General features: G+C 45.8%; 1 pseudogene; it reads left to right on the top strand.

Moving 5' to 3' along the window:
- The first annotated feature begins 9,627 nt into the window (after positions 1–9,627).
- On the top strand, positions 9,628–14,293 carry LOC147443389 (uncharacterized; annotated as a pseudogene).
- Positions 14,294–16,026: the final 1,733 nt, after the last annotated feature.

The following is a 16,026-nucleotide window of genomic DNA, read 5'->3' on the forward strand; positions in this document are numbered from 1 at the left end:
CCATCAATCAAGCTTTAACTGATCTAAAAGTTCTTTATTAAGGGCTAGATGTTTGGAATTCTCTTTGAAAGGCTCTAATTTGTATAGCTCCTCATAACGAATGCGAGATACCTCGTGAAAATTGCCCCAAAACTACACCATTTTGATTTCGACCGAGATAGGTAGTGAGTGACGTTGGTGTTGTAATTTTGATATTCTTTTTCAGCTTAGTCTTAGACTAGGTAGAATTCTATAATTTGGAGTGAGTGCAACTTGTTAATATGGGCCCCATCTATGGTGTGCATACATCTAACCATCTCTAACTTGCATCTCAATTCTAATCATCTACTTATCCTTCCTCAATTTCACAGATGGGCCATGTTGTCCTTCAGTTATCACACGTATATTGGCACTTTATCAACAATTTTCAGTTACAATTTTGTTAATCATTGGGATATATTCATCTAAATGTTGTATTCAGTGTTTTGCAAACATTTTTTGCTGCTAGATATCTAAATTGTTGAATATATCTTTTTTATTTTATTTTTTCTTTTTAAGTAGATAGTACAATTGATTAGTGCAAAATCTCTCCTCACACTACAATATTGCAATTTTTGTTGCTTATTTTGTGGAACTTGGAAACTCTCACTTGACACATGGGCTACGTATTCTAACAAGACATCAAAACTTCTCTCTTTAGTTACTTAGAAGGTTGCAAGGATGATGTTTGCACATACTCTACTTACGACGCACTACATTTCACTTGTCCATTCATTCTTAATACTTTTGAAGATAAATTGGACCATTGACCTTCTGATTTCAAGTATGTAATGAGACACAAATGATGGTAGAAAATTGTGTTTACAAGAACAGGAATTCAAGTAGTATGAGAGATACATTGCTAAACACATGAGTTGAAGTACTACAAGAGCCTCACGCTTACCAAACACACATAGGTACGTATATTTTTAGATGCAAAATATCCTTCAAGTATATACATCAAATACGTCACTCATCTTTTCATATTTCATTTCTCTACATTGTCTTCTAAGCTAAATACTCAAACACTGCTAAGGTCATGGCTTCCAATTGTATTGAAAAGAATTTTCATTAAGATAATTTGTCATTTATCTTTGTAACTACTCAAATGAGCCAAGGTGCTTTGGTGCTTTGGTGCTTTGGGATAGTGAACAACAATTTGTAAATATTATGGCTACTGAAACATACTCCAATTTGGTACTAGGTAAACATTTTGTAATTTTTATTGTCTCGTCTAGCCCATTGGTCACAAGTACACAAATCAGTCAATTTACACAATGTGAAAATGCTTATCCTGGTGTAGATTCGCTGATTTAGGCGACACTAGTTGTCCGTCCAAATCCACCAATTTAGGCGACACTAGTTGTCCGTGCAAATCCACCAATTTAGGCAGCACACCGAAAAATTACAAATTCGTTATTTTAAACAAAATGAAATGCAGACCCTCCAATTTAGGTAGCACTTGTGCAGATTTGCCGATTTAAGAAGCACGTCTTATTGGTGTAAATTTGTCAATTTAGACAACACGGATCACAAAATCATGCTGCAGTGGCTGGCCACCATTGTTCTTAGTATGATTTTGTTACCCAGGTATACAAAAAGAAGGATATTTGGATTTTGGATTTGAAATGGGTATATGCCAGATATTTGACTTTGGATTACATTTTGGATTTGGAATGGATATATGATGATTTTCTATCGCAACAGTATTTATGGAATTGAACTTGAGATTGATGAGTATTCATTTATTGAATGATGATGTGACCAACGATATCCTGATTCATCAAGGTATGACATACACTGCTTATTCTAGTGGTATGGGACACTAGAATAGGCAGTATGTGGATGACAACAAGCATAAGCAATGTTGTTTAATTTCATAAATTTTTCTTTTACTATGTGATATTTTTGGCACACAAGAGTAATGACGGTTTTGACAAGTATGGTTTGTAGATTCTTATCTTTTCAACTGAGGACAATTGCTTTCTAATGAGAGGTATATAATGGAATTGATATTTTCTTATTTATTGTAGCTGACACGTGGAAAATGCATAGCTGCTCTATGGAATGTGCAAAGGATAGCAAATTCATTATCATTATATTATTAAAGAGCTCTTTGTGAGCTATAGTGACTTTATGTCCGGGTGGACAATGTGTATTCATTTTTTAGCATTCCAAAATCTATAAGTAAATACGTGTAAGAGGAAAATGCTCAATCTTTCACGGGGGGAGATTGCACCCACTGTCTATGTTATTGGGGAGATTGCACCCACTGTCTATGTTATTTTTCTCTCCTCTCCTCTCTCCTCTCTCGCCATGCTGGCACTCCACTCTAGGAGGTGCATCTACACATTCTCTCTTACTCTATCTATCTCTTTCTCTCTCTCTCTCTCTCTCTCTCTCTCTCTCTCTCTCTCTCTCTTTGTTAGCGTATAGCTTCAATTAAATGCTTGTGGATGTGCCACGTATGCAAATCTATCAATTTTATGGATTGTATTATGTTATTCTTGATATTTGCAGGGCTCTTTGCACTCACGTTTGTAGCACAAGTGCGCCTCTATGGTGGAAGGAGTATGGTGGGGAGAAGATAAATGCAATTTTGAGATTACAAAAATTGCAATACAACACATTGTCTTCTTGAGAAAATAGATAGGTGGAAGTGAGTGGGGTGCCTAATTCAATGATTGTGTTAGATCATCTAATAGGTCATATATGTTGAACTCGACATTTCTGGGCTCAGGAGATTGGTATGCAAGTCCTTGTTGTGAAGGACCAGCCTCATCTGGAAGAGCCCCATACAGCGAGGCATATATTGTTGCAGATTTTCTTGGGCCTTTGATAGATCTATCTCAAGCTCAAGGATTCGGACGTGTAGCATGTCAGGTGTCTTTGCTTGGCTTTCAAGATCTTGCCCCCGGATTGCTAATTCAATGAGTGTCTTTGACTCTTTGAGAAGTAGAAACATAGGGTGTTTGTGTGCAGGCATTGGGTTATTGGTGTTGCTTACTGCCACTTTTTTTGTGATGCGACCATAGCCAATGCTAGCATTCTTTGGGCAGTCTGACCAATCTACACACCTCCCTAGGATGTCGTAAACATAACATGGTTGTATGAAGTAGAGTGCCATTTGGTTATTGTTTGCCATGATCCCAATAGTGGGGCCTGTATGTTGAAGATTGCTGTTTTGGGTAAAAATTTTCATACAACGGGGAGTTGCGGCTAGTCTAAAGTGATGGTGGAACTAGCATCAAGCTCTGCTCTAATGGTGGCTCTTGGATCTTTGACAACACTCAAATAGTTGGCTTCCACTATCGTATGTTTTGCTAATCTTTCGGCTCTTGAACTCACTATACAATTGTTGCAAAAGTTGTATGCAAGTAGTTGTGCCTAGCAAAGTAGTAATTTCATGATTTTTTAGCTCCTAAAAATTCTTTGCAATCCGCCCAATAGACTGCTTGACCATGTTCAATAATGAATCTGATGTCATTAGAAATAAGCTAGAGCTTCTCAAATACACACTTCGTTAAAGTCTCTGTAAAGTAGTAATAATGCTCCGGAGCAGGAGTGTTTAGGCAACAATGAAGCTCAACCTCTGACATGTGATGAAAGTGGCGTACTATAACCTTGGAGATGAAGGAATCACTGATGTTTTGCCAGCTTGGTGTCTACTATATCTACAAGATATAATTTTAAAGCATAAACATTATGATATGAATGCAAACTATTGGTATCATGTCATGATTGTGAACCATAAACACTGACATAATTTGTTTCCAAAAACACTATGTTATGATTTCAAACCATACACTATACAATAAATGATAATTTTTTAAAGAAAAAACAAAGCACACATAAAGACACACACACACAGACGTGAATAGGCCAGGAGTGTGAGGTATGCTCATCACAAGAACTGCACCCAGTTATGTGCACATGGGGGAATGTAGAGCGTTAGAGAATACACTAATCGCTCAATGGAGCATACATATGAACAACCCACCTTGTGTGAGGTACGCTCATCACAAGTCCTACACTTTGTTGTAATGTTGATTGGTAGTTTAATTAATTTAATCCCTAATCAAGTGTGTGGAACTTGCAACACAACCATCAACAGAGATCTTAACAATCTCATATTCAAGCCAAACTTTGTATGTATCTACATCCAAGACAACACCAAGTCATCTAGTGATGAATGGCGTATCTATGAATTAGAAAGTACAAGCCTTAATGCGTTTCATGCTAAGATGAAGAGAGCATACGTATGAATCTCTCCACTCTTAGTTTGATGAGCGTAACCCTTATATTTCTATGTAGAAATAGTGATAATGTGTCCCAATCTAATCCATGATGAAGTGTGTGGAGCTCACAACACAACCATCAGCAAACAACTTAACAATCTCAGACACAGGCTAGACATCGTATGTATCTACCTCCAAGACAACACCAAGTCATATAGTGATGAACAATGGAGTGTCTATGGATTCCAAATCACAAGGGTAACTAATGAAGAGGGCATGAAGTATGAATATCTCCATTCCCTGTTCGACGAGCAGCACTCTTTCATTTCTATGTAGTACAAATGATAATGTGTCCTCATGTAAAATTGAGAATCCTATAGGTCAATCTGAAGTGAGAGGTGTAGCATCATGCCTACTACACTCCACAAGTTGACCACTAAATTCTAACTCAGCTCTGTGGTGAGAGATAAACTATTGCACCACACGAGTGAGAATCTAAGTCTGTCCTGAAACCCTTCCCTAAAGTGAGCGATGTGGCTGCACAGCACGAGAAGAGAGATTAAATTCTACTCACTTCTAGAGTGATCCATATAGCTGCACACCACAAAGTGGCCTATAGCCTAGAAGACAACTCTGTGTTGAGAGAGAAATAGTTACACCACACAAGTCTAGAACAACACATAAAAACAAGCTAGTATGCACAATCGAGTGAAAAATTATACGTGAGTGGTGCTCTACCTGTCGGCGGTTGCACTGTAGCTAAGTGACATCTCCTATTGGTAGTCTCTCAAACTCTAAGAATGCAAGAGTCAGTTGTCGCTGATTTCAATCAAAATCGCCAACTTTTCATTCTATAAGTAGTTTCTTTGATTGAAGGATCGAAATATTTTTCGGTCAAAGTCTTCTTCTATCAAAAGATATTTCGACTGAAAAGAATAATTTGTGTATTCAAACATCATTTGGGATTATGGCATATATATAGTTTTATACACATAAGTTTATAAAAATGGGTGTAGAAATGTAACCTAGGTAATGTGTGGTACTCAAACTCTTGAACTTACAATGAGCATAATGTGCATAGTCCATGGCCCCAACGCTCTATCTCACATTGAAGGAAGTGGAAGATAATCCAAATGAGTGCAATAGTGTGCATCACTAACAAGGGGAAATCTCAATCATATAGGGTTGAATACAATATCCTCTTTTGATGCAAAACATGGCTTTGTAGTTGGGGTAATATGATCGGTGTAATGTATGAAGTGTGGCTCACTAGATTCCTCTCAAGACATGATACATTGGTGTTGTACAAAAATTGAACACTCACTTGGAATTCTACTGAGGAATCATATAGCAAGTGTAATTTATCTCATCTTCAGAACACTTAAGTTGGGGTAAAGGCATTGTGCCTTTGCCAGGGGTTGGACATCCTCTGTGCTCGGCTATCCACTGTGTGTACATACACATTCTTTATTCTTCATTTACACAAAGAATAAGGAGCTCCTCACTCTCACTACTTGGAGATTTCTCCACCCACACAACACAGTCTTGCTTTTCCCCTTCCTTGCATGCACCACACACACATGCATTCTGCACTACGTGCATTCACAAGTTGGTATCAAAGCTACGATGGTCTGGCCATGGACATTCTCCTAATGAGCTCATCGAAAATGGTAGAGCTTGGAGCTTGAACTTGAGCTTGGCTGCATAGATCTAGCATGGCAGCATTAGATCAAAGGTTGGTGTAGATCCAACAAGGATCGATTGCACTCAGAAGAGATCGAGATAATCTCAGAGCTCTTAGATTTTGATGTGTGTGCAACCCTCCAAAGCAAGCATGGAATCTTGGAGAATCAAGGGACTCTAGGAGAATCGAACACCCTAGCTTGAAGGAGCTTGGTAGAGAATTGTGTGCATTGGGAGGAGCTGGAGACTTTATGTTGAGTAGCAGTGTTGCAGCAAGTGAAGCAGGGACCTTAAAAAGGTAGCAAAGATTGGACGTTTCAAGCTCGGGTGGTGACTATGTATAAATCATGTATGTCATGTGCGTTTAAGGACCATTTTTAAAAATCCTTATCTTTGTGTGCAACCCTCCAAAGCAAGCATGGAATCTTGGAGAATCAAGGGACTCTAGGAGAATCGAAAGCCCTAGCTTGAAGGAGCTTGGTAGAGAATTGTGTGCATTGGGAGGAGTTGGAGACTTTATGTTGAGTAGCAGTGTTGCAGCAAGTGAAGTAGGGACCTTAAAAAGGTAGCAAAGATTGGACGTTTCAAGCTCGGGTGGTGACTATGTATAAATCATGTATGTCATGTGCGTTCAAGGACTATTTTTAAAAATCCTTATCTGTGAATTTTTGACAAATAAAATACACCCTTTTCCTCTTCAATTTGTAATTTCTTTTTCTCGACTTCATTTTATAGTACCCTTCTGTATGCAAAAATGTGAGAAGAAGAGAAATTGAATAACCTCTTTTGTTGCACTCATGTGATAGTCACATAATTATTAAGTGACCCCCCCCCCCCCCCCTTGAGATTGCAAGGCTCTCAAAAGCAATTGCAAGGAGTCAAAGAAATTATGAAAGCAGGACCAGTCAGTCGAGCAAGCTTAAGTGAGCAAAGGAGTAGAAAGTCAAAGAGCAACGTTGGACTATAGCACTACCATAATTGGAAGAAATGCAGGGGAGTATGTGTGTACACACACACACACACACACACACACACCACATCAGAGAGAAATTTCAGGTTTTAACAACAAGTAAGGAATTTTGGGCAGTTGAGCATTGAAAGAAGCTTAGTTAGCGTTGCAATACGGAGTTCTGTGTGCACTTGAAGCCAAAAGAAGGTTTTCTTTCTAACAGTAGCGATGTGAACAACAAATTGGGTTGGAGAGATCTCGAGCAATAGCTTCTTATTGAAAAAAACTTGGCCACCTGAGCGAGCAGAGCTCTTGGGAAACAACACTACAGAGTGCAAAGAAAGCAAGAAAAACTGCAAGGGAAAGGTGTGGGTGATACACACTCTCTCTCTCTCTCTCTCTCTCTCTCATGTGTGTGTACACACTCTTGGAGAGAGAGAGAGAGAGAGAGAGAGAGAGAGAGAGAGAGAGAGATTGAATTATCGTCCACGAAGGTCATATATGACCTATGGGACCAGAAACAAAACAGTACAAAGGATTCTGTCTGATACATGAGAGAGAGAGAGAGAGAGAGAGAGAGAGAGAGAGAGATTGAATTATCGTCCACGAAGGTCATATATGACCTATGGGACCAGAAACAAAACAATACAAAGGATTCCGTCTGATACATATCAGTTAAGGACTGAGGGTCCATTGAGGGGTGGGGAAAAGGTGGGACGAACAAAAACCTAAGATGAGGTAGGTGAGGGGGGAGCTGATTTGGGAGTTCGGAACTCTTGGATGATGGCTTTACCTCCTCGATAAACTGCCCGTTTCCCTGTTGCGAGTGCTTCTCGCATCTTTTGGAGTTCTTCCTTCTTCTGTTGAGTTGGGTAGGTGTGAGATCTTCAGCAAACCAAATTTTTGTGTCCTTGAGAAGCTTTGATTTCTGAAGGAGCTTGACTCGATCCGTTTGGTCTTGCAGGTAAGAATTGCATGGTTGGTGTGATGCTCGTGAGCAAGAGTGGTGATTGTTGCTGGATCCCAATGTATCATGGGGGTTGTTGTTTGGATGCAAGCAAAAGACTCGTGGAACTTGGGGTCCCCCTTTCATTGAAAATCACTTGGGAGCTCGCCAATGCAAACATTGAGAGCAATAGATTCTTTTCGCTGTTGTTCGTGTAGCGTAAACGCCACATGATCTTCAACTTTGCGGAAGATGACATCTTGCACATGAGTCTTGACCTTCTCTGTGAGGGTGATTTCTGTCTCCGTATTGAGCTTGATTTCCTTCAGTTTCATCTTTCCCTTGTTGGAGTTCTCCATTGTGGTGAGGCAAGACTCGATGGCTGTGAGTCTTTCCTTCAAAGCGTCGTTCTCCTTGCGAAGTCAAGAGACTTCATTTTGAAGCCGGGCCATGCTATCCACTTTTGGGGGTGTTGCCACGACGTCGGCAAATGTGAGCTTCCCCACAAGATGAGGCCTGAGTGGCCATGGTAGGCACTCCAACAAGAAAACAGGAATTAGTTAGGGGCTTAGGATTAATTTAATTAAGAATAGACTCTATGTGTAGCAGGTCGAGAGCAGGACTGTGTGTAGTTGGACCTTCTTGAAGTTGGAACTCCGACTAAAGCGTGAATTGGTAGAAGTGGTGAACTTGAGCTAAATCGTGAGTCAGCAAGGCTCTGTTCCACACAGTGAATAGGTGTGCCATTATCAGACAGAGGCAAGTGGCCGGGCCTGGGGAGAGATGGACCCCGAGTGTGAGCAGAGGCCTAAATGCAGAGCCTACAGAGGTCGAAACTGTAGGCGAGCAGAGCAGGGGTGGACTGAGCTACTACTAGATGTGGGGAGCAGGGCTCTACGGCCTCCCCTAGGGCTGCCCCCTCACCCTGTTACGGGTCCCCCTTTTGGAGAGAATTTCGGGACCCTCCACCTCTCCTCGGCTCCTCAAGACTAGCTCAATTTCATGTTCCGAGGCCTCGAGGGCTCCGAGCCGACGAGAGGCCCCCGGTGTGGGAAGACCCGTTAGTGGAGAGAAGCATCGAGTGCTCGACTGGGGCTGATGAGTGAGAATGCCTCTTGGTGGTTTTAAGATGGTTAGGTAATAGGGTCGGATGTGAAGGCAATCTACGGGCGCCTAGGGGATTAAGGCCCAAATGCATGCATAAGCCAAGGTTATCATCAAACCTTCGGGTTCAGGGGCCACTACACAGAGAAACAGGTAGACTCCGTCGCCTGGGCCGCGAGAGAGCGCGCCCGGCGGTCTTCTATCGCGCCTGCTCAGAGGCGGGTATTGCTAGCACCCTGCGGGGTTGCCTTGGCCGTGAGCTCACCCGAGAGCGGGAGCCACGAGACCTTTCATCACAGCTCAGAAACAGGTCGCGGAGTAGCCGAGAGCACCCTCGGCGAAGCAGAATCGGTACAGAAGGCCTCAGAGCAGCGCCTTCCACAGCTCAGGCATTGAGCGAAGTCAGCAGGCCTCCTACTCAATCGGGGGCTGCTTTCGGAAACCAGGTACAGCGCCTTGAGCAGGGCTGTGCTCAGCGCACGTAGGTACAGCAAGCAGGGCCGACTCCAGAGGGGTTGTGCCCTTATCCCTACAGGTTGCACACGCAGACAGTAAGCAGACCCCCCCCTGTGAGGGCTGCGAGCCGGTCAAGATCAGCGCCCGAGAGCGGGCCTATTGGAGCCGCAGGTCATTCCCGTTGGGGGGCTGCGCGCTTGAGTGCTCATGGTTACAGCAGGTTGTATTCGGGAGCAGGCCCGTGGGGCTGCTTAGTGCACACAGGACAGTTTAGCAGATTTCGGGCGCAAGGCCCCTACATTATTTCTGGATTGTGGTTGGTGCTCGTAGTGGGTTGTGGAATTGAACTTACCCGCAGTGGGTTGTGGATCTTTTGCTCCGCCTGGTCTCCACTGAGCCAGAGCGTCGAGGCCCTTCGAGGCATGATTGCATATCCACCTGGTCTCCGCTGAGCCAGAGTGCCGAGCCGGTTCAGAGGCTTTAGGCCGGTCTCTCGACAGAGACTCGAGCCCCTTTTGTTATATGCTATACGGGTGAGCTTAAGGCTCCGAACCCGATTGTATCTCCTTTTTGGATTGAGCCTAGTTGGCTCCTCTAGTGACGTCGGCCACTATAGACCTGGCCACGGTTTGCTCTCGGGCTCGAGAAGCCCTCGTGTATTGATCTTTGCTGGAGTACTGTGGGTTCCCCGTTGTGCCAGACAAGGGGCCCTAACATTTGGTATCAGAGCCAGACCAATGGATTCTTTAAATGCTGGGTTCGATGTGGAAGTAGCAATTTTTTGCTTCAATATGGCGGTGAGCCGATTATGTGAAGGATTGGACAGTTGGGGCAAGTGCTTAACGTTGTCCTGGAGTGAAGGTGAAATGGAAGAGCGCTTGAGCCGCGGAAAGGAGGTAAAGGAAGCGTTATGCCAACTGGATCACACCTATGACAGGAATAAAAGGCGTTTCGATTGGGACTGCGAAGAGATGCTTCGAAAAGGAAAACGAATGCGAAAGGAGTTGAAGAGGAAGAGAAAAGGTATGCAAGAGGAGTTGAAGAGACAGGAACACGAGCGGAAGGCGTTCCATGATGGGATGGCAACGGTATTGGGGCAAATGGACCGCGATGAGGAGATAAGAATGCTTCGTATGCTGGACCGTGAGGTGTCACAAAAAATTGATGCGCTAGCTCCCGCCGAGGAGACTCTTCCCGGAGGGGATTGGATGTATAATGCAATGCACGATCGTGTGAATGGAGAGTGTGATGATGGTATGCTTGTGCCTGAGCTTTGTATGGCTCCAAACGCTCAGCTGACTGTGAGCGATTATGAAGGGCAAGTGGTAGCCCCTATTGTATCTGACCTTCCGTGTGTGGACGAAGGAGAAGAATGCATGAGTGAAGAGGAGTGGACAAGGAAATTGGATGCTATGTTTCCCGGCTATGTCGAGGCCCGTTATGAGGAAAAGCTACTGCAGGTTACCGAAGGTGATGCTGGTCATACCCTGTTGGAGGGGGAGTGGTTGGCTTGCGAGCCATACTTAACTGATGGGTACGGTACCCGTGAAGGAATTGAAGAGGAGCACCAGGTGGTCCCTGTTGACTCCTATCCCCCACATGAGAGGGGAGAGTTGGAACACGCAGCATGTAGCGACCTACAGGCTGCTGCATTCGAATTACCCGAGAAAAGGATTGTGGAAATATGTGGCGATAATCCAATCGTATGCGAAGAAGTGAGAGGAGATGCGGTGAATCTGGGATATGGCAGGTTGGTCTTGACGCTTGCGTGTGAAGTGATCACAGAGGATGCGAGTCGGGTGCGAGTGGTCATTGAGATGCGAGACTCAGCCAAGTATATGCTAACAATGATGCACAGTGATTGGGTCACGACATGGGTCAGGGAGATCCGGTTGGGGATGTATCCAGAGTGGCCTTATAGATTGAATGCGAGTGAGGAGCGGGCTGAAGTAAAGCCAGCAGGATCAGCCATTGCAGGACGGCTTTTTGGCTTCAAAGAGCAGGTCCCTGTAAGGACACCCAGGCATGGGGCTGAGGATGGCAGAGCTAGCCAGCTCTCGTATACGTCGCCCTCGATGAGGGGACAGTTGGTGAAAAGCGCGCGAAGCATAACTGTGGGAAACGTGAACCTCATGGACGGGCCTGACGGACCAGAGATAACGCAGTTAGAGGGCCGGGTGCCCCTTTACTCGAGACGCCGTGCGATGTGGTGGGCGATCTCCTCGAGGGCCGAGAGCTTTCAAGCCAAGGCAGCCTGCGCTAGGGAGCCGGGCAAGATGCAGAGGTAACCAAGGAGGGGCCGAGTGTGTGCCCAAGCAGGACATGATGTGGGGACCTTGGGATAGAGGACCCATAATTTTTTTTGTGATAAGATGCTGGTACGTGGACAGTATGCTCGCTGGGAGCAGTATCGAATGGGACAGCCGACTAATTGATATGGAAGGACGGGGGTCTACGACTCCCCAGCCATGCGCCCCGTTGGTAAAGCGGGCCCTGAACGAAGACTCCAGGATGATTGTGAAGACGCGCGACTACCCGAGCCGGGCAAGGCGACCTGGGTTGCTTGGGGTTGTATCTTACGGGTTAGTTAATGTGCCCGACAAAGACCTTCGGGGGGTGAGAATATGCGTATGGGATCCGGGAGAGGAGTACCCATGCAGGGATGTTTCCGCTTGTGGAATGCGCAGAATAGCTGAGTTGACAGCATGCTGGGACATATGGAGCCGAGGCAAAGTTAAGTCGGAAGAGCTGGAGCCGTTCTCTGGTTCTGATATGCAGTATGTAGCAAAACAAGGGCTGGCACAAATGCAGCCTACGGATGGCCGATGGGTCCCACCTCAACAGCCAGGGACTAAAGCGAGTAGCTGGGGATGTATCACAATCGGGATGGGTCGAGCTGAGTCGAAGGACCAGCAAATAAATGAGATGCGTGGTGAGATAGGTAGGTGCAAGAAAAACGATATGTTGAGGCTAGAGAGGTATGGCCGAGGTATGTCCCCTCGACGAGGTGGGCTAGCCACAGAGAGCGAAGGCAACATAAATACGCAGCGCAAGAAGGCAGGCTCCGGTGAGCACCAGCCCGCCTTTCATTCGGGTAGCTGGGCTAGCCGAGTGATTACGCTCAGGTGTTTACACTTTAGCCGGTGCTGGTCCGAGTGGGCTCACGGAACACTGAGCAGTGGACGGTACGCCAGGCATTTTTGGACAGGATTGCTAACAGGGCTAAGAGCGTGGGGCTCCCTAGTGAAGAGTGGGGTCACACTGATCATGGTCATGCTGCTCGCATGGTGGGCACTCGATGAGTGTCACGAGGAAAATCGATGCAAGGGAATGAAGTTCGGCAAGGAGAGAATGCGGCTGAGAATTACGCAGGGAACACCAGAAGAGGGGATGAATGCTCAATGGGTGACGCTGCCAGCAGCCATAGATGCACGGTGGATTCCTCCACGTCGCACTAACTGTGAAGGTTCGGGGTGGGACAAGAGGAAGCCCCCTAAGGTCAGGAGATGTTTGGATAGTTTGATGAGGACTGATGCTGGGGACGGCTCAAAAACAGGAGATACGGTTGCTCGACGCAAAAAGGGGGCAAATGGTTTCCCTTGGCTGGTTGCTTGGACGACGAATACGTCAGGAAAGGAATTGGGATTCATACATGCGCGTGATGCTGGACGATGTAAGCCAAGTTTTGAGGCTGAAACACATTGTTTTCTGGGTAAGGTATATGTTCTCGATGAGGACATCGAACTTTTTTGGGGGAGGGGAGAGTGTTACGGGTCCCCCTTTTGGAGAGCATTTCGGGACCCTCCACCTCTCCTCGGCTCCTCGAGACTAGCTCAATTTCATGTTCCGAGGCCTCGAGGGCTCCGAGCCGACGAGAGGCCCCCGGTGTGGGAAGACCCGTTAGTGGAGAGAAGCATCGAGTGCTCGACTGGGGCTGATGCGCGAGAACGCCTCTTGGTGGTTTTAAGATGGTTAGGTAATAGGGTCGGATGTGAAGGCAATCTACGGGCGCCTAGGGGATTAAGGCCCAAATGCATGCATAAGCCAAGGTTATCAAATCTTCGGGTTCAGGGGCCACTACACAGAGAAACAGGTAGACTCCATCGCCTGGGCCGCGAGAGAGAGCGCGCCCGGCGGTGTTCTATCGCGCCTGCTCAGAGGCGGGTATTGCTAGCACCCTGCGGGGTTGCCTTGGCCGTGAGCTCACCCGAGAGCAGGAGCCACGAGACCTTTCATCACAGCTCAGAAACAACAGGTCGCGGGGTAGCCGAGAGCACCCTCGGCGAAGCAGAATCGGTACAGCAGGCCTCAGAGCAGCGCCTTCCACAGCTCAGGCATTGAGCGCAGTCAGCAGGCCTCCTACTCAATCGGGGGCTGCTTTCGGAAACCAGGTACAGCGCCTTGAGCAGGGCTGTGATCAGCGCACGTAGGTACAGCAAGCAGGGCCGACTCCAGAGGGGTTGTGCCCTTATCCCTACAGGTTGCACACGCAGACAGTAAGCAGACCTCCCCCTGTGAGGGCTGCGAGCCGGTCAGGATCAGCGCCCGAGAGCGGGCCTATTGGAGCTGCAGGTCATTCCCGTTGGGGGGCTGCGCGCTTGAGTGCTCATGGTTACAGCAGGTTGTATTCGGGAGCAGGCCCGTGGGGCTGCTTAGTGCACGCAGGACAGTTTAGCAGATTTCGGGCGCAAGGCCCCTACATTATTTCTGGATTGTGGTTGGTGCCCGTAGTGGGCTGTGGAATTGAACTTACCCGCAGTGGGTTGTGGATCTTTTGCTCCTCCTGGGTCTCTCGACAGAGACTCGAGCCCCTTTTGTTATATGCTATACGGGTGAGCTTAAGGCTCCGAACCCGATTGTATCTCCTTTTTGGATTGAGCCTAGTTGGCTCCTCTAGTGACGCCGGCCACTATAGACCCGGCCACGGTTTGCTCTCGGGCTCGAGAAGCCATCGTGTATTGATCTTTGCTGGAGTACTGTGGGTTCCCCGTTGTGCCAGACAAGGGGCCCTAACACACCCAAGGGGGACCGGAATGCACAGGGGGAAGGAGAGCTCGCTGCTACTAGAGAGAGAGAGAGAGAGAGAGAGAGAGAGAGAGAGAGAGAGGAGAAGCCAACATCTGTTCACACAAGAAAGAGAGAGAGGAAGCCGAAATTGGAGGTAGAAAGAAAGAGAAAGAGATAAGAGTTTGAAAACTCTCTTGGTCATGGAGAGAGAAGAGACAATGTGTGCACTCAAATCACGCACACATACACACACACAGGCATCATGTGTGAGTTTTAACAACTAAGCTTGGTCACCCTGCATCTGACAGTTTCTCCCTGATTTTTTCACCTCAACGTACACACACACACACAGAGAGAGAGAGAGAGAGAGAGAGAGAGAGAGAGAGTGAATTGGCTCTGACTCAGATCTAGCTTCGGAGAGTGGTTTCTACACGGTGATTTTCTTCTCAAATTTTGACGTTCTTCTACAGCTCAACATCGACTCAACTTTTGATAGTTGCAGCATTGGCTTTACAGCAATGACACCGATTTTGGTGATTTGGCTAGCGTGCTTCCATCTAGCAGTGCAAGGTGGCATATAAAGAGCAATTTAACTCTCCTCCAACATAGCTTCACCATCGACTACCCTTAGACACGCTGTGATTTTTTGCTCCAACAATTTCCCCGACATCCCTAGCTTTTCAACTTGACTTAGCAGGAGACAAATTTAGCGAGAGCGGCATCAACTCTCCTCTAGCCCCATCCAAAGCCTCGGCTCCACAGTGTCTCCCGTCCCCCCCCCCCTTCCCCTTGATAGCGATTCGACTTTGACGGTTTCTATTTTCTTGTTTTGGCAGCACACATCGACACATGGATATGACGGACCTTTTCGGAGTGGATTTTCCTCAAGCGTGTTTGGCTCTGGGACGGTGTTTACAACCACAGTTTGCACACTATGCGACACAAATAGTGCTCATGTATGACTATGTGGGGCATTTCTAGAGAGCATTTTTAGCACAATATTGTGATGATTATGCTATGTATGCTTTAGCGGATATAGTTTGAGCTAGGTATAGCTCACGGGTTGACAAATTCACGAGTTTCTAGTACTTTGGACAGGTGCACTCATCCATAGAACTACTTTTTTAGGAATGAGCTTCATTGTGAGGCTCTTGGACAGTTATGTATACCATTTGTGGATTTGTTTATTGAGACATTGACTATTTGGCTTCATGCGGTTTTGGTGAGAATTTTTGCATTTTTACTCAATTTTGAGGGAAAAGTCTCCCGGATTTTTTCCACATTCTTGCCATGCTTTGGGAGTATCTACAACTTTATTCTTTGATGGTTTAGTGGTCAAGTTTGAATCCCACTTTGATAGCTTTTATCATCTTGGACACAGTTTAGTGTTCTTGTACCCACTCTCGTAGGAGTGAGAGTTGCATATGTTTGCGTGGCTACAACTTACAATCAGTCACATGTTTCACTAGTTTTTTGCATTATTATGTCGTGCATAGACTGTATTGCAATGTGTATGTTTGCTCACAATATATATATATGATCGATATGTGGTTTCATTAGCGTGTTGAAAATCTTATATTGTGCATCATGGTTACTTTCATATTAATGGTTTTTATGTTGGAATT

This window comes from Adiantum capillus-veneris, chromosome 14 (assembly GCF_014529385.1).
Source record: "Adiantum capillus-veneris isolate H3 chromosome 14, ASM1452938v2, whole genome shotgun sequence".
NCBI lineage: Eukaryota > Viridiplantae > Streptophyta > Polypodiopsida > Polypodiales > Pteridaceae > Adiantum > Adiantum capillus-veneris.